Raw genomic sequence first — 25,948 nt, forward strand, 5'->3', positions numbered from 1 at the left:
CTATGAAAGAGGTGACCGTCTGGGGGAGGCTGGCCAAGAGGCCCCAGACTGTCAGCTCCAAACTTCCAGAGTGAACACACAAAATTATTGGGGAAACCTCTCAAGTTTGTGCTGTGCAGGATGATACAGGTATCGTGGTCAACTATCATGGAAAACCAGGACAAGAAGACAATATTTTATGAGCTTGTCCAGGAAAATCACTGAGGGAATTGTGAAAAAAAAATATATAATTCAGAAGAAATTACAAATGGACTAACTATTTAGAAACACTGAATCATTAATTATTTAGAAACACTGGTTTTGTTGAGAAGGACATTTAAAATCATGTAGCTTCAACCCCCTTGCCATAGGTAGAGACTTTCCACTAGACCAGCTTGCTCAAAGAACTATCCAATCTGGTCTTGAACACTGTAGTTATGAGGCACAGCTTCTACATGTAACCTTTTCCAGTGTCTTATCACACTCAGAATAAAAAATTTCTTCCTTAGACCTAATTTAAATCTACTCTCTTTCTGTTTACATCTATTCCCTCTTGTTCTCTTACTACATGCCCTGTTTAAAAGTCCCTCTTCAGCTTTTGTACAGGCCCCTTTGGGTACAGAAAAGCTGCTAATAGGTGGTTCATGTCTTTCATCAGAAAAACAGGTACAGAAAAAAGTCTGTATTTCCTGTGACCTGAAATATATGTACAAAGTGAGGCATATGTTCTTAATTACAGTTTAGCTCTGGACTTAGCACCAAAACCACATGGAATGAAAAGAAAAGATATGAAAAGGAAAACTGAAGGAGAATGAGAGCTTGAAGGTGGCATGTCTTGTGTTTTTTATTGTGCTTCTTATAGATGTAAAGTTTTGTGGTTACAGATGTGTAATGTGTAACACCAAAGGTTACGCTGACTATTTTTTGGTTACCCAGCTTCTGAAAGAAAAAAATGGATATGTAGCAAAGGATTTGAGATGATGAATTCATGTGCATGTAAGTTCCCATCCCTGAGTATGTTTCATAGCTTTAAAGTTTTAAACCATGAAACTAAGCAGCTTCTCCGAAGCACTGAGATTTGAGGGTTGAAAAGGTTATTTCTCCATTTTCTTCAACACTGCTGAAAATCAAAATTGTGCAGGTCCTCATCCACAACCAGAATATTACGGAGTGGAACAAATTGTAAAGGGGTAGAAAATTTTTTGCACAGCCCACAGCTAATAAGAAGAAGATTTTTTCACTTACAAGCGGAACCAAGTTACTGCTGTCAACAGGAAGTGAAAACTTTGAGGTAGACCTGAAGTTTAAACAAGAATGAGTTTAGTGTTGATTTATAGTCTATGCAGATGGGGAGCTTTAAGAATTTTTATAAACAAAATTCCCACATTACTGCATCCTAGTTATGCTCTTTTTGGTGGTGAAAGATTTCTGCATATATTAAAAACAACCCAAATGAAAAGATCATTCCTAGAAATCTAATAGCTTGTAGTCCTTCAGCAGCAAAATATAACAATATCCTTCTGGGCACTCTGAAGGTATTCCTGACAATTTTGACAACTCAGCGGCCTATTTTGGTACACTCACAGTAGAAGTGTATCCACTTTATGGTCTTTTCCTCGTGGTTATTGTCAGAGTAAATGGCAACCAATTCTTCTTGTGCTGCACCTGTGCTGAAACCCTTCAGAGATGCTGTATTTGCAGACATAATACATGGATACCTATAACACTGCTGAGGTAAAAGAGACCTAGAAGATGCACACAAGGATTTTGAAATATCTGAAACTTTGCTTTGTGAAGGGAGTCCAAAATGTTTGGATTTAGATTTAGAGTGAGTTTTCCTTTTTTGTGTTGTTTTCTTTGGGTTTTCTGTTTGAAGTTTTTGTTGGTTTTTTTTGGCTTTTGTTTTATGTTTTGTGTTGGCTTGATTATTTTTTTTGGGCTAGTTGTAATTTTAGTGGATTTGGGGGTTTGTTGTTTGTTGGGTTTTTATTTTGCTTTGGTTTGCAGGGATTTTTTTGTTTATTTGTTTGTAGTTTTGTGGTTTTTTTTTTTTTGATTACATAAAACTGTACCTCGATCAGAAGCAGAAAGCTTAAGGTTACTCTGTCTAGCACACAGACATTGACAAAAAACCCTGATCCATCTGGGTTCAAGCCTTAAGAAAGAAGGCTTTCCTTTGCAGCCTGAGTGCATAAAGAATTCCTCAAAACAAAATAAAAAAAAAAAAATCTGTGTTTTAAAAATTTATGCGGGATTTCTTCCAGGGATTTACTTTCCCCTACAGCATCATGAAAATAATTGAAATAATGTTTTGGCTGACTAGGGTAAGATTGTCTTTTACAACAAAACAAGCACTTGCATGAATGAGGAGAGAGCAGTGGATATTGTTTACCTCAACTCCAACAAGGCTTTCAAGACTGTATCACTTAACATCCTCATAGGCAAACTGAGGAAGTGTGGGCTGGATGAGTGGACAGTAAGGTGCATTGAGAACTGGCTACATGGCAGATCCCAGAGGGTTCTAATCAGTGACAGAGGATCTGTTTGGAGGCCAGTCACTAGTGATGTCCCCAAGGTTCGATACTGGGCCCAGTGCTGTTTAACTTATGCATCAATTGCTCAGATGAAGAGACAGGGACCTCATGAAGTTCACTAACAACATAAAGCTGTGAGGAGTGGCTAATACTCCAGAGAGCTTCTCCAGTGTAGCCCTTCAGAAGAAACCTGACAAGGTTTCTGACAAGCAGGTTGGAGAGATGGGCAGAAATAAATCATCTGGAATTCCACAAAAACAAATGCTGTGCCCTGCACCTGAGGAGGAATAACCCCCTGCATCAGCACAGGCTGGGGGCCAACCCTGCTGAAAAGCAGCTCTTCAGAGAAGGATCTGGGGCTCTTGGTGGACAACAAGCTGTCCATGGGTCAGCAGTGTGACCCTGGGGCCAAAAAGGCCAATAGTATCCTGGAGTTCTTTAGGAAGAACTTTGCCAGCAGGTTGAGGGAGGTGATCCTGCCCTCATCTACTCATCCCTAGAGAGGCAACACCTGCAGTAATGTGTCCAGCTCTGGGCTCCTCACTACAGGAGAGACGGGAAGCTCCTGGAGCAGGTCACAGAAATGATTAAGGATCTGGAACATATCTCTTCAGGCTGAGAGCTGGGTCTGTCCAGACTCAAGAAGAGATGCCTGAGAGGGTACCTCATCAATGTCTGTAAGTATCTGAAGAGAAGCTGGGCTCTTCTTGCTGGTGGCAAGCACTAGGACAAGAGGCAATGGGCAGAAACTGATGCACAGGAAGTTCCACTGAAACATGAAGATCTTGTACAATGTGCAAGTGACCACCCATTGGAACAGATTACCCAGAGAGGTTATGGACTCTCCCTCATGGAGAGATTCAAGAACTGGATGAAATCTTGTGCCAAGTGCTCTAGGATGACTCTGCTAGCAGGGAGGTTTGATCTGGTGGTCCATTGTGGTATCTTCCAACCTGACCCATTCTGTGATTCTGTGTTTGAGTGTTGCTGTCAACTGCCATGTCATCTCTATAAATGTCCTGTATCCTATCTGGGGAAAGAAATATAGAAGCATTTTTATGGTAATCATCTTATTTAGGCTTAATAAAATAAATAGGGGTATGATCAATTATAAGGCAAACTGAGTATGTGAGTGGTGAAACTGAAAACTTTTTCTAAGCAAGTGCATCACTGAAAGCTTAGTAGCATGCACATTTTTTCAAGAGTTATAAAGAGTCACGACTTCCATCAAAAGCAAAATCCATGGGGGTTATTTAAGAATCAAGTTTTGTCCTTAACATGACATGTGAAATCTCAACAAGACTTGGTTCTTCTAAGAAAAATCTGAAGATACTACTAAGCTTCCAAATGGGTATGTGTTCACCTGTACAAATTCTTTTTAGGCATGTAGTACCTTTTAGGCAAAGAACTGGACATTATTTTCCTGACAAAAAAGCCAACTAGATACTGGTGGGGGGAGGAGAGATCACTGAGAAATATGAGGAGATGAACTGGTTATACCTGATTGTGTGAACTCTGGTGAGTAAAGCCCCTGAAAGATTTATTTTTGCTCTCAGGTTGACCGTTTCAGTCAAGTCATTATGATCAACAGATTCTTGTTATAGAGAATAGACAAGTGCAGAGTATAGCTCACAGGCAAATGCTTCCCAGAAAACTGTCAGGAAATTATCTTTCATATGGCTGTCAATCATCTGTAAGAGCTGCATGTATTCCCTCATACAGCAGCTGTTGTGAAAATCCAGTGCCCCTGAACTTTTTTCATAGTACAGGGCTGGTTATGACCAGTTTATACAACCTTACTACTGGGGAGTTCATAAAAAACCCCCTGAATTTGCTAAGCAACAGCTTAAATTTTACATAATTAACAAAACCTTTTCTTGGAAAAACAGCATGGCATTCAAGTCTAATACCCTGGGACTTCATATCAGAGCGTTGCCTAAGCCTCTAAAGATGACATCCAGCAGCAGGATCAATTCCTGCTGTTTGTGCTTTTATAAAACAATCTTATTCAAAAGGGTGTAGACATTGTCCCTTATTTGCAACTGAGAAGCAACTTGATTACTGCACAGTATGAGTAAGATTTGCTGCTTTGTCTTAGAAAGTTCCCTTCTGTGGTATACAGCTGGATGAAAATAGTTGTTACAGATAGTTGACCAGACTTATAAGCAATTACCCCTGTCATTCCATGGTTTAACCTATCTTGCAGCAAACATACAGCAGAGTGTTGTCCCTTTATAATCCTCTCCGTTCCCATCCAACATGCCCAGGAATGCAGATTTTGGCAGACAAAAGTAGGATCATCTCCGTGTACAGGTTTTCCTTGATGCTGGTCTTCATCAGGATCACTACAAACTCAGCTTAAAATTCAGCTTTATTTCAAGAAATTTGGAATATAAACCCATCCTTATTAAAATTAATCTCCTTTTCTAGTAGTGGAAGAGAATCTGTATTTCCCATTTGTTTTGCACCATACAACAAGGTTTGTTTTTCGATTTCACCTTGCCCTCAAAACCCTGCTGCTTGATACTTCTTGAACTTTGTCTTCTAATGGGTTCAGGCTGCATTTCCCTCCAGAAGCATCATGTTTTTCAGTTTTAAATACTTTTCAAGTAGCCTTTCAGGAGTTTTCTTTTTGCCCCTACATACACATGTTCCTCTGACGTTGCCTTTTGTACATGGCAGTCAAAAATGGCAGCCCCTGCAGGGGAAGAAAAGGAAGACAGGGTATGCTTGTCTTGGGACTGGGAAAGGTGAGTGACTTCTACCCCCAAGCAGTCATGTGAACATAAACCTGAGTGTCATGCCATCATTACTTTCTCTCCATGCATGGATAACTACTTTAGCACTCTCCAGGTACCTTGCATATTCTCTAATACCACAATTTTCAATGAACGCAAATGTTACACTCAATCTTTGCCTCTGCTACTTTTTCCTGACAGATTAAATGCTTTTCATTCCAGTGAAAATTAAAATACAGCATGGAAGGGGAAATAAATTTATAATCCCCAAAATCCATACCCATGCTGAGAGAGAGATGCCTCAGTGCTTTTGGGCATCTGTGGGAATAAATCTTGCAAGTCTTCTCCCTAGTCCTAATGAGGAATTGTGGTTATTATTTATAAAGAAAACTTATAATTTCTACAAATTATTCTGCTTATCTTCACTTTTGGGTTAGATTAAATTGTTTTAGTCATGAGGCTTTTGTGACATTTTGCTTCTTTTCAGGTGTTGATGAAGTTAACACAGAAGGCACTAAAAAAACCTTGAAGTGCACTTTGAAATCTAGTCGGTCCAGATCTCCAGTCTTGTTTACCAATCCAAACAGTATTTTAATATGTATGCAGGAAGACTTATAAAATATCTAATATGAACTAACTAAAATTTAGTGATATAAAAAATGAGATTACACTTTTTAAAAACAATAATTATGTAGTTGTGAAAAGAAGAATGGGGGCAAAACTAAAGAATACTGGAAAAGTATTGGGAAGTGACAAAAATTGCGGTCACCAATTTTCACTCACCCCACAGAGTACACGCTAAGGGGGTTATGAAACGGAGGATAGAGCAGAATGGAAAGTGATACAGTAATATATACAGAAATGTACAGTTATAACAGTATGGAAATTACAGCAGGAGGTGCAGTTGGTGCTACCTGGAGGGAATGTGATCAGCATGCCCAACTTCTGATACACAACACATGCTGAGAGGGACTAACTGGAGGGTGGAGCAGACTGGAGACACCACCACTAGGCTCTGCTGAAATCCTTGCAAGCGGGGGGAAATCAGTGGTAGCTGATAAGCCATATAGGAGCTGTCAACAGACTGAGAAAACAAAAATCCTGCTGTTGAACCAGCAACCATGGTGAAGCCAGAGATACAATCCAGGCACTCAAAGTTACCCACCTCCAAGGTAGAACCACCCTTCATTGTCAAATGTTATGAATTTGTCTTTACTATCTCTGAGCTTTTATCTGTATAATAATCAGCCAGTTTATAATCCTAGTTTAGAACAGCATTTGTCTTACTATTAGGCATCTAAAGCTGCATAGGAAGAGTCTGTAGGAACATTACTCATGATGAGTAATGATTGTCATATATGCCTCTTATTCCATCTACTAGATGATTACTTTTCACACATCACTGGCATGGCAATCAAGTAACTTTGTGTTATTTGAAAAAAAATAAATGGAAAATAAACCTAATTAAAAATATTTATTTATTTCCGTTTTGCAGAAATAGCTCACCTAAATTTAGATATCTGTGATGGAAACACCTGAGACAGGTGGCTAGGTCTTTACTGATAGTAGATGGATTGACACTTTATAATGTGGCTCATGATGTTTTCAGATGTCTATTTCACATTACGTGTGCTATGTCCTAAAACTGCATATTTCTATCTGTCTCTGCATAAAGGATACTTAGAGTGATTATCTCAGACCAAAGCCTGAAACTTGCATAGCACTCACCTTCCCTGCAGTCATTATAAATATATGTAAACTCAAAACCTGCCCAGCAGCAAACAACAAAAAAGGAATTTGGGTTTTGGGTTTTTTGTTGTGTTTTTTTGTGGTTTTTTTTTTTTTTTTTTTTTTTTTTTTAATATTGGACAAGTACCCTTAAAAAGATTACAGTACTCTGTTCTCCACAGTAAAAATCTCAGACTGCTGAGAGAAGCCTTAGAAAAGAGGAATCTTGGATGAAGCTGTAAAAGACAACAAATAACTGATGGAATTCTAGAAAGGCCTCCCCTCAGCCACTGAACAATGCTGAAATCAAGTTATGCTGATAAAAAGATTGAGCTTCTGATCAGCACTATCTGTTATAATTACATTCATAGAATTTGGGCTTAATTTCTTACATCAAACCATGCAATGTCTTTAAAAATGTGGACAAAAAAGCCCTTTAGGCTGCTAGAAGCTTACCAATTGGATGATTACAGGTGTAAATACGTTGTGTTGGTAGGACATTGTAAGTCATTCTAAATGAAAATAGTGTGTTGTGTATTGCAGACAAGAGTGTTCTTAAGCTTAATGTTCATTTTGACCCTCCTCTTTTCTCTGCATGACCTATGCAATCTAAGTATATAATCAAGACTGTTGAGTTCTTCTGAATCAATAAACTCTGTATTTTATGTGCAAAATGTAAAGCAAAAAGTATGTTGAGAAGGAAGGGTGAAAAAAAAAGTAACATAAATTATAGATTGAAATATTTAAAGATGGAAAAATTTTCCCTTGGAGATTTTACAGAACTTCCACACATCCTTAGTTAATTTTTTAAACACCAGCTTACCAGTACACATTATCACATAGACCCCAGATATCCTCAATTCTAAATTACATGAAAGCAACACATATTTTCAGTAATAATATAGCAAAAAAGAATAAATTGGACCACATTACACAAAAATAAACCTGTTACAAAAATTACAGCTTTGAAATTACTTTGAAATTACCTGAATGCCACGTCTGTACAGAGAGTAAAGAATAAACAGGTTTGCTCCAGCTTTGAACTGGGAGACTTCTGATGTTGCTTGTTTCCCACTCCTCTCCTTCTACCCTTCAATCTATCTTGACCTTCTGTCTTAAAAACAGAAAGAGCAGCTCTGCTTCTGAACTTTCACCTGTCAGATGTAACAAACTGCATAGATGCAAAAAAGAATCTCCTCTGAGTTTGATTCTCTTGTTTCAACATAACAAGTTATAACAAGTTACCCTTCTCTCAAAACATGTCCTTAAGAACACTTTATAGATTGAAAATATTTTTAAACCTTGAAAATGACATCTTCTAATGTCAAATTTAATAAAGCTGGTATGACTACCCTATAATCGTAAAAGATAATCAAGTTAATTGTAGCACCTGAACTAATTAGTTCCAAGTTTCCCCTCTTATTGCATCTAAAATGTTCAGGACATATTTTTAAATCAAATGAAATAAAGAAGGCTTAGCCTAATTTTTTATGTTATGTACTGTGTTTTATGTTTTTTTATTATTATTAATCATAACTAGTTATATAAGCATTTAATCAAAGAATGTGGTTTTCCTTCCAGGTTAGATGTGTGAACTCAGTAGTCTCTGAGACATCTTACTGTTCTGTGTCCTGTGCTATTATTATTTATTGGATAAATAAATTTAAAAAAAAAACAACCTTCTTCTTAAAAAAACAAACAAACAAAGCACCAATAAAGGTCTGAATATTTCTGAAAACTTTCCACTTTAAAACAATTCTTTTCGAAGAAGTGCAGGAGAGGAACTTTTGTACAATAAAATTTTGGTGAAATGTAATATTTTCATTTTCATTTTCAGGTCTACATAATTGCCCATTTAGTTTGCTAGACATATTATAAGTGAATTCCAGCAGCATAGAGAGACTTAGGAAAGAAATCTCAGGCAGTCTCAAGCCTTTACATTACTATCCAACTTACTGTTTTCCAGTCTGTTTTACTTGGAATTTGCAAGGGTTTAATGTACTAATATGTGAAAGACAACCAGGCAAAAAAGAAACAGTGTTATGAGAAAAGCAGCAGGAGACTATTTAAGGGTACCACATTTAAAAATTAAATTTGGGATTCTAGGATCAAGAAGTCTCCTAGAGGTAAGAAAGCAAGAAAGGAAGGTAGAAAAAAGCTTAACACAGAATAATATACCAATCTAGGGAGCCAGAAGATGTGTGTAACTCTATACTTCTTCCTCATCTTCCATATACTAGTTTGACTGCAAATTTTGGTCTGTAAAAGTCAGAAAGAATGCCCATACTGCACAGAGCAGAACAAAATTACTTGGATTCCCTTGGTCCTGCTGAGGTAATATATCTGCAGAGCTCAGAGGAGGGCAGTCCTAGTTCTGGGGATTTTTGACTTAACTAACTAGCTCAGACCAAATCGCATCTGCTCTGTCTTTAAGTTGTAAGGATATCACAGGTTTTGCTTATTTTGGTTCTATAATATAAATTATTTCAGAAAAAATAAAACCAGCATAGCCTCTTTGTGCAGCACTATAATAGCATAAACATACAGTAAACTCTAAGGCAAAATTAGTTATCCCTGGGAGTACAATAGATCTGATTCTTTTGCTACACCATGCAATGGAGAAAATAAAGGAAAACCTCTGCTGATACTAATAAATTGAAAATGGACAGGCAGTTTCCAGGCTTTGGAAAGCTACTATATTTTTTTATTATATTGCTGGAAAAGTTCTGTAGAATATATTTATCTTACACCAACAAGTCTTCTCCCAAATAGTCATCTAGTAAGTGTTGGGGATTTAACACAGGATAAGGAACTGTTCTGAAAAGTGCTGCTGCCATGTGGCTACCTTGTGTTGCCAAGTAAGGAAGTTTAATAATGGACTGTTTGAGGAGTTTGACCTTAGGCTAGGAAGTTGAAGAACTTAATTTTTATAGATGAAAGAGGAGTAATTTCTTTGCAAGAAATCCTAGTGGAGATGATAATTTTTTCCAAGTTTATGACTGTGCCACGCAGAGGTCATTCAGATAAGCTCCTTCTAGCTAGTAACTAGCAGCATGTTGTTCTCATCCTGCTTTTGCAGCCTCTTTACCTTGTTCAGGTCTGCTTCTTCTTCTCCTGTTTACGTTATATTTCTGAAGTTGTTGTTGTGACTTTGTCATTATTCTTTCAATAAAGCTCTCCCTTTTTGAAAATTGAAGGGAAAACAAGGGGGAAGGCACAGTGGCACAGCAGAGCACTTGTGTCTCCATGCAAGGACAAAACCTTATTGGAACAACAGTAGGAAAAAAGGGGGCAGGTTTCCCACTGTTTATTTTGGTCTGAATCTCTTTCCTATGCTTTGAGAGAGCTGTATGGTTTCCTCCACCCCATTTTTGTGGAAAGAGATCAAATAAGAATACATAAAGCCTATGTAGTTACCAGTAAAAATCATATAAAATTTGTAGTATTAAAATGTCACGGTGACCCTGGCCCAGTGTATTATCTGGATTTCAGTACATGATTGCTCACCAACTTACAACACTGCATCTCCAAGGTGACAGTGCATGTGCATATGATTGTGGGTGTATTACACTTTCCTTCCATCTAGTATGAAGAAAAGCAATCAATCTGTAAAGACAAACACTTCCTTATTTTTTCGTGTGTGGGAAGTGGGCAAACTAGAACATCATGTTCCCTTGCTCAAGTTTATGTAAATGGAAGTTAAATGCCTTTGGAACAGCTAAAAAGATAAACAAAAAAAAAATAAAAAGAGAAAGAGCAAGAAGTAGAAATCACTTCTTTGGCTCTGTTTTGAGTCAGGCTTGGCATTCAGAGAAGATGCTGGGGCAGCTGCTACAGGAAACCAGGCAGGAACAGTTAAAGTATTGTATAAAAAAGAAGAAAATAACTTCTAGTTAAAAAATGCAAAGCCATAGCCATTGGTAATATACATGGAAATGTGCCTGGCAGTAGCTGCAGAGCCAGGGAGAGAATGCAGATGGCTAAATGGCAGCGTTAGCAGCATCTTCTCCCACTATGCTCTCTAGGGCAAAGCACATTCCTGAGATTCGTGCCTTGTATCCATACTGTCAAGGGAGTTCATGTTCTGAGACTGACACTGTAGCTTGAACTGAACAGTAATGTAACCTTTCATGGTAATAGATATAATAAGTATGTAAATAACACAAAAATTATATCTAATTATTAAATGGATATAAAATATATATTTTTTAATAGTTCATAGACATATATAAAAAAACCACTTTTATTCCACTAACTATTTAGGAGAGCTGAAGGTGGCAAATTCACAGGCATCTGCAGTTTATGTAGCTGCTGCTCAAGCAAAATGTTGTCAAGTCATTAACTAAATAAGTCTTACTACATCCCCCTTCAGATGTATCTGCACTGGAGGATGTGTAGAAAATAGTGAGCAGTTACAGTTAAAGTGATCCTGTCTTAGGCTGTTCTCGAAAAGGTTCAAATCAAATTGCTTGGTGCTTTGACACCAAAGTTTAATATTGAAGTCCTAAATAAGTCTGCAATGTATGTGAAATTCATTCAAACAATAAGTGAATTAGTTGCAAAATATCTCAATAATTATAAATTAATGTATCAATTTAACACTATTTATTATCAGAGCAGGAAGAACATTTTTTCACAATAATCTCACAGTAAGAAAATAAGCATAATGCAAAGGGCTGTACTATCCTGTGTAAACATCAACCCACTGCACAGTACAACATTCAGCAAAGCATAAGAGACTGAAGATTGTAAAAATCCACATTTCTTACAGAAATTACAGAAAAGGAGCAACTCAACATCCAAAAAGTTTTGTTATGTACACTGTGGGACTTAAGGTGAAATCAGGCATGTAAAATTCCTCAGAATCTTACTTTGATTTTCATTTCTCTTGAGAGCATATTGCAGTAGTCACTTCTGAAGGCATATAACTGTAGTAACCTAAAATTCCCTTGAACACCTAGGGTAAGATTCATACCTCGACTTTAACTGTCTGCAAACTAAGCACGTAGATTAAGCAAAGATATTTCATTACCTAATCAATGAAGACATATAGCTACCTTCAGAACATTATTCATTCCACCCTAAAATGAGATTCAGTATTAAACAGTAAGTACTAGATGTGTTTTCCTATGGAATTTGTTCTTTGTATCATGTGTTTGTGGCAGGCCAAACATCATTGCCCAGTTGGTTATGAAAAGTCGGCCTGTGCGTATCATCTCCTTTACATGATCATGTTATTTGTTGAAAAAATTCAAGTATTATGTTGTCATCTAGTGAGGCATAATCCATCAACAAAATTTTCAGAAACCTTTCTGTTTAGTTCAGTATACACACACACAGACAAAACCACACATAGCCCTTCACATACAAGTAATTTATCCATAATTACAGAGTTGCAGCAGTAGTTGGGAGTCCACTCCCAATTATATGATTGGAAGGAGAGGTTGCATGGACACATCAGTTAATTTTAAGTGTTGGAAGAGCTCTCTTGTTAAGGTTTTATTTGTTTACCTTGCCTACTACTCTGAAGACTGTTCTCTCAAGCAAGTAACCTCCTCCCATCTCTCTGCTCTTAAATATGATCTAAGTTAGAAGATTCTTGATATAATACAACTTTTTCTTCTCATTTTACTCTGATTTGTAGATTTAGCACTACATCAACTTGTCACTTACTGATACACTTGAGAAATACTAGCCCTTTGGCTCCTCACATTATTGGTCAGCCAGTTTTTGGAAAGATTTCACATAAAGTTTTTTTTTTACAATGTAGTGTTTCATTGCAGATTAACATTTTTATGATCTTCTGCCTTTTATTCTGGCAAGGATTTCTTGTACCAAAGGAAAGTGGTAATTTCCCTAAGACTTTGTTTATTGGTTTTCTATGACGTATCACTTTGCATTATAAAGCTAAAGTTATTTTCTATCATCACCAAAAGAAGGGATCACCTAGCAGATGATTGTGTTTGGTTTCATCATCTAACTACATATGAACATATCCTCTAGTATGTCACCACCACAAATTCAGCTAATTGTATGTCAGCCAGGGTATCAAAGTTTTGATTGAGAGAGGAATAAACTCAGGAAGAAGGTTGTAATACTTTTGAAAATTTTTATTTTCCACATAAGTGGAAGGAAAAATATTCACAAAAATCTGATTTCTCTATAACATATCCAATACCCAAATATGTCAAATAGGCCAGGGTGAAAAAACATATTGGTGAGAGTTTAGAAGTTGGATTTCCATAAAGATGTAATGTACCTTCTCTTCTTCTGTTGGTGGAAGGGACAAGTGAATACATGAGAATATTCTGGTGATTTTCTGTTGTTGTTGTTTTTTTTTTTTTCAGATGACAGAGCAGAATTTTTAGCAAAGTTATTGTCTGAGAACAGCAACATCACAACATCACAACAAAGACACAGAGGGACTAGTACAAGGAAGGGACAGAATTACTTGATCTTAGAGAAAAGAACCACTTTCTCCCATTTTGATCACCTTTTCTCATGATTTTGCTGCAGCTATTATATTGTTTTCTTCTTTCAGGGTAATTTTAAGAAAATAATTTTACACACTGTGAGCTGTACATCTGTACTTTTCCTCCTACTAACCATTTTTAGCTTTGCATCTTTCTTTTTCTACTCCTGTGTCCCTATCTATACAAGCTTGTGTGACTGACTAATAGTGAAAAAGTACCTTTCTTGCATTCCTACAAATCTAAAAGTAGGCTGTGTTCAAACATATTTCTTAATTTATTTTCCTTACCTATTCAGACTTAACAAGGAGTGTGAAGGAACTACAGCATCTAGCTACTCCAAGAAGGCATTGACCAGTGGCAAAAGATCCATTCGGAGGCTAATGAATAGTGGTGTGTTTCATGGCTCAATACTGAGTCCAATTCTCTTAAACATTTTATTTTTTTTATGACCTGAATGATGGGGAAGAATTTAACCTCAGCATCTTTGCAGATGGCACAAAATAAGGAGAACCGGCTGCACAAATGGCAGCCAGTTCTCCTTATTTTATGCTGCCATGCAGAAGAACCTTGACAGACTGGAGAAACGGGCTGATGGAAACACCGTTTAGTTCAGCAAAGGGAACTCACAGGCTCTGCACCTGGGTAAGAATCATTCCATGCACCAGTAGATGCTGAGGGCCACCCAGCTGCCAAGTAGTTTATGGTACAGGGCTGGGACACCCTGCTGTAAAAGAGTCAAGATATTAGCAGTGGTGCCCAGCAGCAGAACCTACAAGTAGAAACACAGGAAGCTCCTTCTGAACATCAGAAGTATGCCACAATAAAACATGTTTTTACTCTGAGGTTGAGTGAGCATTGGCACCAGGCTGCCCAGGGAGGTTGTGGAGTCTCCTTTATTGAATGTATTGTGAACCTGTCCTGGGCAACTGGCTGTTGGTGACCCTGCTCAAGCAGAAGGTTGGGCCAGATGGCCTCTGGAGATGCCCTGAAACCTCAGATCTCTGTGATTCAGCAATTTTGTTATTCTGTGTATGCACATATACACATGTACCTACAGAAACAAATATTTTGGATGTACACAAATGTGCAGTAAGTACTATGCCTCCATTATATGTGAATATCTAGCCATGTATGAACACACATAAGAATAAAGAGAAATGTAAACATCTGCTTGCATTACTGAGCCGCTCTTATTTGCATTTCATGTAGGCACTTAGCAGATACAGTGTGTGTATTAGGGACATGAATAATGTTAAAGAATGCCTCTAGAAAACTTCACTCATGTCGCACAATGAAAACTATAAGTGAGAGCTAAACATATTTTGGAATTTTGACATATATGATGAAAATGATCAATTTGTTTTAATGTACTGCTGACTCTCAGCCTTAATAATGTAGGTCATGTAATAACAAAATCTTTTAAAACTGTGTGGTTTAGTCACTTCTGGTTTTACTTGTTTTTCTGTGTCATTTTCCAATAGTTGTTTGCTTGCTTGTTTTTATTGGAATTATATGGAGAAGTGCTGTTAAAACATTTTGTTGAACTAGTCTCCAATAAGTAGAAATTGTTATTTTAGGATCAGGTTATTTGAAAAATATCTGTTGATGTAGACATAAGACACCTGGAATTTTAATTATTGTATTTAATCTACCCATTAGATGTCTACAAGGGTTATAAAGAATTCTAAATGTTGGAAATAAGTGATGCATTAGCTACAATATTAAATTTATTAATTTTAGTGGTAATGTAAGTTAATTAATAATGCCTGTGTTTAACAGCTTGATGTCCTAAGGAGAAATATGTGATTTTCCTTTGGTTTTTACTGTATCTACAGATGGCCAGATGGCCAATGTCAGTACTAGTCAAGAGCTGCTGTTGGAGAAGTAAGAGGCAGAGAAAGGATTAGTTTAGATAAAAGATGTACTTCAAACTGAAGAAGAAAGTGAGTGCTGGTAATATATCAATTCAAGGAATATGAAAACACTTCAGGAACATTCTACAGATAGAAATCAAAGACAGTAAGAAGAAAAGATCATTAGCATAAATACAAGTTAATCCTTTGGACTATGATTAGTGGAAAAATTACAGACTCTTTAATCAGGACTTAAAATTACACAAAAAAACCACTACCAAAACTAGGAAATAAATCCTACTTTTTACATTTATAGTAGAGTTTTATTAAGAAATTTTCCAGCCACAGTGCTCTCACTGCTTCCAAGCTCATGGTACAATGAAGGAAATATGGAAAAAACAGGAGCTGTAATTTCCACACTGAATTCTAAAAAATTTACTTTGGAACAAAGCATTCCAAACATCAGCTCAAAAACTGATCCTATGAAATTCTTTTTTTTAAATGTGAAGTTCTTTGCATCTCACAAAAGTCTGTGAAAAATGATTGAAAAATTTCACACAATTATCAATTTTATAGATACATGCATGCTCACATACATATGCACTTACACATATATGCATGCCTAAATACCTAAATATATGTAAAGATATGTATATATAAAGCCACTCAAAGCTTTTGACACTTAGCTATTCTTTCATGAATAATCTGTTCTTTCTACATAATCAGATAAATATCTAAGCCCTTATTGCTGAAAATTTCCCTACATCTAAAGCCCATCTATTAAGAGGCCTGGGAAAATAATAAACCATCTATGTAACACCTGATTTGTGTCTTTTATCAAGATCATTTGTCTCAGAACTGTGAAAACTGGCACCTTCACTCTTGAAACTGTGCTACTGGCACCTTCAAAGGAGCAATACAGAAGAAAGCTGCAGAATGGCTAAATCAAACAGCAGCCAACTAACAGTATCACTGGGTAGGTGCAGCTTAAATGAAGCTGAACATAATGAAATAGCTGAAATATTTTTAAATATATAGAGGTTACCAATCAATTTTGAAAGTTCTTGGCAGATTGAATAATTCCATTGCTGAGCTGTCTAAATAGCATCCTGTTTGGCTTCTAGTTGGAGGAAATTATCAGTTTTCTTTAGAAGTGCAGGCATGTGAGGTGTATGAGGTGTTTATTACCTGAAGAAGGAAAATGGTGAGACTGGACATAAGACAGAAGGCTGACCTGCACAAATGTTTAGTGTTCTTTGAAATGCTCTAAGATACTTGAGTGATTAAAGGTCTGGTGAACAAGAAACTTTAGGTCAGGCAAGTGAAAAAAAAAATGGCTATAGGACTTCTCAGGTGGCACCATTAACTTATGCTTCATCAAGCAAGTGAAGCCATGATAATTTTCTTGACTTCCTTTCCATTGACCATCCTTTCATTAAGCTAGGCATTTGGAATTAGGTTTTTGACTCAGAGTGGATAACTCCATGCATGCATGTTTGGCTGCAGAAGATTTCAACAAAGTATAAGTATGAGTAAACAGCGATCAGAGGTCTTACCAGCTTCTTCAGTAACTACATTGTGAATCATGAGTGGAAACAGATTTGGGGAAAGAAGAGGTATTCATGGACACAGTGGAAAAGGTAAAATAATTTTATGTGTATTTGTGAAAAGTTCAGTTAGATTTTGTAGTCAGTGAAACAACCTTGGGAACGTTCTAAAAATTTACCCTCACAAATTGGTATGCATACAACCTTTGTTCCTGATGTGTTCTTTACCTCCCATAAAACTCAACAGTAGTCATTAAAATCTGCATAAGGATATCTGCTCATTTAGGCATCTCTATATAATGCATTCATTTCATACAGTAGGTCCCAGGCTGTAGTTCTCAATTTGATATTAGGAAGGGAGAGAATAAGGTGCATCATGCGTTGTCCTTCTTACCATGCGCGCCTGCAACATCCCTTTTGAGTTACTCTTGAAGCAGAGTGAAGTATCTTGTAAAATAATGCACTCAGGTCAATGACTTGGCTGAGTTTTAATTGCCAGAGCATGTTTTAGGAAAATATTCCAGTTTATCATTTGCAGCTGGCTCAAATTCCTGGGACTCAGCCCCTGGGCAGAATATGTGTGCATAGTAGCCCCACTTCTCAACATCTGTTATGTATGGTGGGACATTCATCATGTGGGTGCCTGTGGTTCTGTCTGTACCAGATGTATGCAAAGATTGCTGTGCGCAGATTTGCCCCAAGGAATATAGCTCATATCAGCCTTTTCTGGAAATTCGGCTGTAAGTTTGTGATGTTGGTTTCTGCTTCTTTAACAGATGGTAACTAGGCTGTGGCACAGTTGAAGTTGCATATGGGATTAGCAAAAACCTGCCATGTCTCCTGTTCCTTATTGAAGCTCTTAACTTGTCAGGCCTCTGTAATTGCTTTCTCAAGCAATTGACACATGAGTGTCAAGGTACCAACTTTCTGACATGCAATGATCTGTGATTCCATAAACTATATGACCTTGTATCAACTTGTACTGAAGTCTGCAAATGAAGGTGGCAAGCTTGGCTGTGATTTAAAGCATGGAAGAAAATTTTCCACTTATTCACACTCTGTATAAATTAGTCAGAAATATAAAGAAACAAAAGAAGGAATTAATAAGATTAAGAGATGTTAGAAGGGGATGAAGTAACAAAACCAGACAGCAAAACCAGAAGCTTATGATTTTTTTTTATCTGAGACGTCTTCGTGAAGATATAACTTCATATACTCAATTTGCAACTCCACCAGATACAGAGGAGTTGATTTTCTAATTGTTCTGGTTTTCTTCCGATTTTCCTGAAATAGTCTGGTCTTAGGCTTGTCATTATCAGTCTTCTAAGTAAAATGCCTTGGAATAAATATCTCTGTTGAGAAGTCATTTGTAGCCATTGCTATCCACAGATCTTCCTCAAAAATTATGTTAAACATTTTAAAAATCATGTCTAACAGTGTTTTCAGGGTTTTTTATGATGCCATTTTGCCAGAAAATTTAGAATTATTGCGTTATTCAAGCAAAAGATAAGTATACAGCTCTGATCTGCAGTGTGTTAAATTCATTCTTAGCAATCCAGTCATATTAAGATGAACACTTCCTCAACAAGTAAAAAAAAAGCAGAGCAACTTAATGACCCATTTACTTTCACCATAATAACAGTCTGCATAAATTTTGTTACTTGCAAGCTCCAAATACTACAATTTTGTTCAACTTCCTTTCTTTTCTCACCAATGGTTAGTGTAGAAGTATTGTCTAAGGAAGTCAATCAAGAGCTGAATTTTTAATAAAGATTTTAATATGCAATTAAAAAATAGTCTTTTTTAAAATAATGTAAATGAAAGGCGTACATTAAATTCATGGTAATAGGGACATCACAATACGTAGACTTCCAAGCAATATACTTATCTTACTACTGAGTGCAAGAGATCTTTTTCTCCCGACTGCTTCCTTAGGAGGCAGCTGATCATGCAGAAACAAGGTAGAGAAGGAATTTAATCCTTTTATCTTTATTGTCAATCACTAGACAAAAAAAAAAACAAAAAAGAAAGCATAACCCTTTCTTTCCATACTCCTCCTGTACCAGTGTAATACCAGTATAGCAATATCATGAAAAATGCTTAGACTGGTTCCCAGAGGTTCCTAAAATATTATTTCAAAGTTTCTGGCCTTTTTGATAGTACTGGTGACAATTGTGAAAGACTTTGAGGAAGATGGGCATGATGAATGAATGTTTATGTGATTCCTTCTAAGAGAGATATTTGGAATTAATATGTCTCATATAAAGACTACTAAAATCCACATGAATTTAAATATTTTGACTCAGAATCAATTTGGAATTGATTCAATTGATCAAAAGATGAACTTGACATATTTGCCCTCAACCTTTGTTTTCAATCCAAAATGAAAGTAATGATTACAAAACATTATGAGATTAAACTTAACCAGTTTTAAGATTTTTACCAAACTTCTAGAATGTCTTATTTTAAAAGAACTAAATTTTTATTTATTTATTTCATTAATTTTGACACTACATATCACTCCTAAAGCCATGTAGGTTTCATTACTGTAGAATATCAGAGATGGTTCAATTTCGACAATTTTGAAAGTAACTCTTTTAGTAAATTTTGTCCAAAAGCATGCCTAAAGCTGGAGTTATATGTTTGGGATATTTACTATATTTCGAAACAATAACTATATATTTAAATAACTAAATAAATATATTTACTATATTTCGAAACAATAACTAATATCATAGAGGTCACAAGGGCAGAATTAAAAATATCAGTTCAGCAGCATGTAAGTGTAATACAGGAAATGTTTTTGTGATTGTGGGCAAGGCATGGTTTGCAGAAGATGTGTTAACTCCATGATTTAAAACTATCCCTATTGTCTTAAAGTTGCAGGTGTAAGCTTAACTGTGAAACCTTTTTTAACTACAGCAACAAAAAAGAAGGATTCTAGTGACACATTCATTTCTTAAAAACAGCACCAACAAAATAACTGGACATAAAAAAAAAAATTTGAAAAAAAAAAGGAAAGTAATTAACAAGAACTCATACAGATCCAGTGTAGAATAGAATATACAAATTTTTCTTGGGAGAGGGTGTTACATTTCATATCTGATTTTTCAATATACTAAATATATTTATCTGTAATTTGAATTCTGTTATGATCAATGGCTTATTTCAACATTAGATGTAAATTTAAAAAGATAAAATCATTTGGAATTAAATAAATTTTTGAATATTAGCGTGTCTTTCAAATAAATAGGCTTGCATTGTGTAATTTCAAGTCACTGGATGAAAAATTCTTTAAAAGTAAAAGTTTTAGAAATCTTGTATTCATCACTTAGTGTATTTTAAATGTAGACCACATGGACAGGAGAAAGAAACCCCAAACAAACAGATTCTTGAAATACCAGGAGAATTTTCAAATGCAAAATTGAGATAAGTCCAGTTTGGTTTAATAAATAGTTATATATGTCACAAAACTATCATGAAGCAATCCAAATACACCAAAATAAGTCACTAATTGAAACCTCTGTGACAGGCAATAGAAAGAATGGGTGAATGGAATTATGTGAATGAATAATTGGAGTTGTGTTTTTACTTTCATATAATGACACATGCACAAGTATTTGCATTAGAATTGAACAAAAATAAGAATAGATTTTATTCATTCTTATATTAGCTTTTTTTTTTGGCCCATGAAATACTTGTTGCAAGACTGGTAAATTAAAATATACAACTGTTCTGCTTTTGAAATTAGAAAATGGTTTTTAACTAGACCTTTTTATTATAACTAGAACAATATTAAATTAAGACTGACATCATGCACCCAATAGACTTCAAAGAATCTGCAGCTTTCAGAAGGACACACTGTGGATCTGTGGCGACGGTGACTGAGAGAAGCTATTATATACATAGAGAAGATCATATACATAGAAGAAGAGAAATTTGTTGCCAAAAAATTCTTGCTACAATTTCTGTTTAAGTATATACAGGTCTTACTGCATGTCATGGTGAGGCATCTTCAGGGCTCACCCTTACCTATGATGATTTGGCCGAAGCCAGAAATCTCAACTGTTTTATGCAGCTTTTTAGAATTATTCTAGGTTCCATGAGACAATTGACTCCATCCTCCTGAGGAGAAGTGATCTAACAAAAAAAATTATTGTACTCCTCCAGCTCATGCCCAAATTGTGTTGTGACCACATCTTTCCTATCTCTTGTTTTCCTTTCCTTCACTTATGAAGAGACAGTCCATAGACTATCCATTAGGAATTACTGCATGAAATAAAATTACACTGAATAACTCAGTAACAGCTTGTTGGGTACCATTAGGAAATTATTATGCTTTTTTTACAGGTTCATTTCCTGGCCTTCACAGTAAAAGCTCATTGTCTAATTTGTGATCTGCAGTTAGATGGCAGAGGATTGACTGGATCATGAAACACATTAAGTATCTCTAATAGAAATTCAGGTCAGTCAGTATGCCCTCACTTATGATTGAAAAATCTTGTCCTTCACCTTGCTTATGCCTAGCACTTTCAACTATCTTTTATTTTTTTATTTGTTGTGGTTTGATGAGTAATAGTACTTAATAAAATTTCATCTGTTGTGAAAAAACATATCCCTTCTGCATATTAAAAAAAAATTCCTTTTTCCTGATTCAAGAAAAACTAAATTATCTTGAAATTTGGACACTTCCAAACACTGTAGTAAATATTGTTCGCACACTGGTCAGTTCTTGAACTTATGGTTATGAATCAGATATCTATCAAAATATTGGGCAGGCAAAACTGAAACCAGATGCTATTTTGATAATAACAACAATATGTGCTAGAAGGGAAATAATTATAGTTTCCTAATGAGGAAAGTTGACCTTGGCAAGGTATCAGATGCCCATTAGGCTGCTTTATCAATCCTTTCCCTAAAGAGAATAGGGGAGAAAACAGGACAAATGGCTTGTGGATCAAGATAAGGACAGGGCCATTACTTCAAAATTATCATCATAATAAAAATTGACTCAGCTTGAGGAAATTATTTTAATTCATTGCCACTTCATGGTAGAGTAGGATAATGAAAGCAGATCTTAGAACACCTTCCCCCATCCCTCTCTTCTTCTCAGGCTCAACTTCCCTGCCAAATTCTCTACCTTCTCCCCTCAAGCAGCAGAGGAGGATAAGGTATGGGCATTGCAGTCAGTTCATCATACTTTGCCTAACCTTTCTTCTCTCTCTCTTCCCCTGTTCAAGCACGGAGTCCCATCCTCCATAAATTTTCCTGGCATGGATTGTTCCTATGGGATGCAGCTCTTTACAAACTGTCTGGTTCCCTCTTATGGGGTGCAGTCCTTCAAGAACAAATTGCTCCATCACAAGTCTCCCATGGGGTCACAGATCCTGACAGAAAACCTGTTCCAGTGTGGGCTACTCTTCAGAGCTTCAACCCTCTCTTCACCTGAATTGAGTAAGATGTGCATTAATCATTAGTGACAATAATGTCTTTTATCCTGGAGTTTTCTCAGTTCTGTTTGCAAATGGTTTATGTTTTGAATGGAGTGTCTAATGACACTGATTTCAACATGATTTTCCTGAAGTGGTGGACCTCTTCTATAAATTCTTTTTATTTTTTTCTCATAATAAGCAATGAAATACCAGCTGAAGAAACTTTGCAACTGGCATATTCATGCATTATCAAGGCTAACCAAACTCATCATAGGGTAAAAAAGGGAAGACTGTCAGTTACAGATCAGTACATTTGCAACAGCTGCTGTTGCTCTTAGACTAAAATTTCTATGCATATTTTCTTACTACTTCTTTCTAAAAGCACTGCTGCTCAAACATCTGAAATGCTACCACTTTTGACAAAATTATTCCCTCTTGTTTATGCATAAACATTTTCTCTTTTCTTAACTTTTAGAACCTTGGTTAGTACCATGAAGAAAAAAAACACTATAGTCCAGAAAGGTGAAAATTAAATCATTTTGACACTAATGAAAAATTTAAAGCTTTGTTTCTGTACAAAATTTTTCAACTATGAAGACTGTCAAATGGTTGTCTTCTAAGACAACCATTTAAGATACCTGCATGACTGATGACTCCTGCAAGAATATGTACTAAATTCTCAAAAATTCAAGAACGTGAGTCATCAGCAAATGTCAACAGATTCTTTTCAGAAAAGATTGTACAGAAAATATTACCTAGGCAGTATTTTTTAAAATGTGTTAATATTAGGAGTTTCTCATTTACCATTTCTGAATGATTCCTTCTTTCTTCTTATTTCTCTAATAATGAAGGACTTTCCTTGATTAAGAAAGTACTTTGAACTATTTTTATTACAAAACCAAAGTCTATAATCATAATTTGTCATAACAGTACTTTTTTTGATACTACAAGGTCATAGAAGATCATTAATTCTAGTGGCTGGCTAAGCTACAGAGAAATATGCAACAGGCTCATCTCATTGCAATAGGCATTTTGGATAAAACTCCATCTGGCATATGGTCCCAGCAATTCCCAGCTGGTGCATGATCCACTGCACAGTCTACAGCAGCCCCCTGTGGGTTAACACTGGGCAACATATCAAAAAAGCTGCTTCTGGCTTTCTAACAGACACTCAACTGCTGAAATTCAGCACATCAGAGGCTGTGTGAGTAAGACTCAAAAAGTTCAGCATTAATGAGGCAAAAATGTAGCGGTAGCAAAGGCACAAAATTATTCATGCTGTCCAGCTGGGAAATTAGACTGATTTATCCTTTATCATCAGAAATTAGATCGATTCTTGAGTAAGTATTAAGGGTAGCAATGGAAAGTTTTACATGAGCTTAGTGACACAAACACCAACTTCATTCTTTGCCACAGCTTTCTCCTTAACACCTTGCTTGGATGAAGAATTTCCACCCACCCATGTTGATTTATGTCTTCATATACTTAATGGGTAGTAAAACCAAAGGATTTCTTTACCATTATTGCAAATTATCTGCATCGTATGGCAGACTAAAGAACCTTCTTCAAAAAATTTTACTAGACAAAATGGAAGTAATAAAATCCCAAACATGAAGACGTAATTGGGTATGTTAAAGTAGTTCATGTCTCTTTCAGTTTGAAGGAAAATATAGCACTTTATGAATACAGACACCAGCAATGGGAATTTTAATTGATTCTTATATGGGTTTGTGTGATTATAATGCATCTCATAATTTTTCTTTCATTAGAAAAATAAAATTGGGGCCCTTTGCCTGACAGAATTCTCTCTTTAGATTTCTAAAACTATATTATTCAAAAGAGAAAATAAGTTGTTTGTGTTTGCCTCAATTAAAAATTTTGTGCCGCCGAAATATAAACATGAATTTGTGGCCCACTGAAATGAACATTTGTTTAATTTGCTGTAATTGTTAACTTCAGAATAGAAGATTTCTATCTGTGAATGGAGATTCTTTCAATGAAAAATACTAAGACATTAAAACCTAAGAAAACTCTGCTTTCTGGAATGCAAATTTAGAAGACAACCATTTGACAATCTTCATAGTTGAAAAATTTTATAGGAAAACAAAGTTTTAAATTTTTTGTTAATTTCAATTACATTTATTATTTTATGAATTATTACTCTCTGATAAGAGTGACTTAGGGAATTGTCTGGATGCATAAGACAAAGCAAATTTTGTAATTAACAAGAATGAAGTTTTTATGTTACATTTGTGTGCATAGAACACTGCAAGTAGCTGAGTATGCATGGCATTCTACATTAAAAATATTTCACATGAAGGCAAAATAAAAATGAAATAAGAGTTCTCTACAAAATATCAACAACACTTCTTACTAGATCCATCTTCATGTTTTTAATATATACCTCAAAATTCAATATAGGAAAAAGAATCAAATTTTTGTAGGGGTCCAGATGGCTGGAGCAATAAAGGCAAGAATTTGTGACACTGTGTTTAAAAGATTCTCCAACAGAAGGTGGGTCATTGATTACTGCTGATTTTTAAGTTAGTTTTTATGTTACATGGTAATATTCCCTCTCAATATTTTGGATAGAGTACATGTGTTATTTTCCATCAAGTTGCATGCAGATCTAAAAATGCCATAGATTTGAAGAATAAATTTGATTTCAGTCACTGCGAAATGCTCACAGAAATTCCGAGTCCAAATTCAGTATCTACAGCTCTGCCCCTATGCCACGAAGAACCCAGCCCATCCCGCTCACCTTGCCATACTTTATCCCCACTTTTGCTCACCCATCTACAAGCCAGTCATATTTTTTCATCTATTCAAAATTGCAAACCAAATCCTGCCTGAGCTAATAAAAATATAAAGTCTGGCAAGTGTTGTCCAAAGCATGTCACTTATTAATTTAAACCCAGCATGTGGCTAATTAGCCCACTACATTTAAATCTAGAGAAGGGAACTGCAGAAAACAAGGACTATCCCTGCTCTGACTTCAAAAGACAGCTGTGTAAGACTGAACTACACCAGTAACACAGACTTACTCACATCTCTGTGAGCAGGTGCTAACATCAAATATTTCAAGAACTTTTTTTTCTCTTTCACTACTAGAAAATGTATACATGTTCTGACTAATTTAAAAAGGATTCCAAAAATTGCTTAGTTGTAATGGGAAGTTGTTATTTTTTAACATAAACACAGATTTAACTTACACACAAAATGTCTAGAACATCTGTTTTGCTATTAGATATAATTGATAGTATCAGGATAACACTGTAGAAGTGTAAACTTGTCAAAATGGAAGCCACATGAAGTCTCCACAAGCAATCTGGCACTAACTCTTCATCTCTGCAGGGAAAAAAAAACCAAAACACCTTGTTATCATCCATTTCCAACTCCTTGTTCTGCCACAGAACAGCTTGATCTTTTCTAGGCTGCGATTTTGCTTTTTCTCCTGATGTGAGAACGAAGCCACATGGGGGCACAGTGGGTCGCAGGTTGGTGTGTCCCACCTGGTGGGACAGGAGGCTGCTGGAAGGGTGAGCTGGAGGGTGCTGGGAGCAGCTGTGGCAAGGCACACAGGGACACACTTCACATCCCTCTGTACTCAGCCTGGGGATGCACAGCTTCCCTCAAGTGACCCTAGGACTATCCACACTATTTT

The sequence above is a fragment of the Melospiza melodia genome, chromosome 2 (assembly GCF_035770615.1).
Source record: "Melospiza melodia melodia isolate bMelMel2 chromosome 2, bMelMel2.pri, whole genome shotgun sequence".
Taxonomy (NCBI): domain Eukaryota; kingdom Metazoa; phylum Chordata; class Aves; order Passeriformes; family Passerellidae; genus Melospiza; species Melospiza melodia.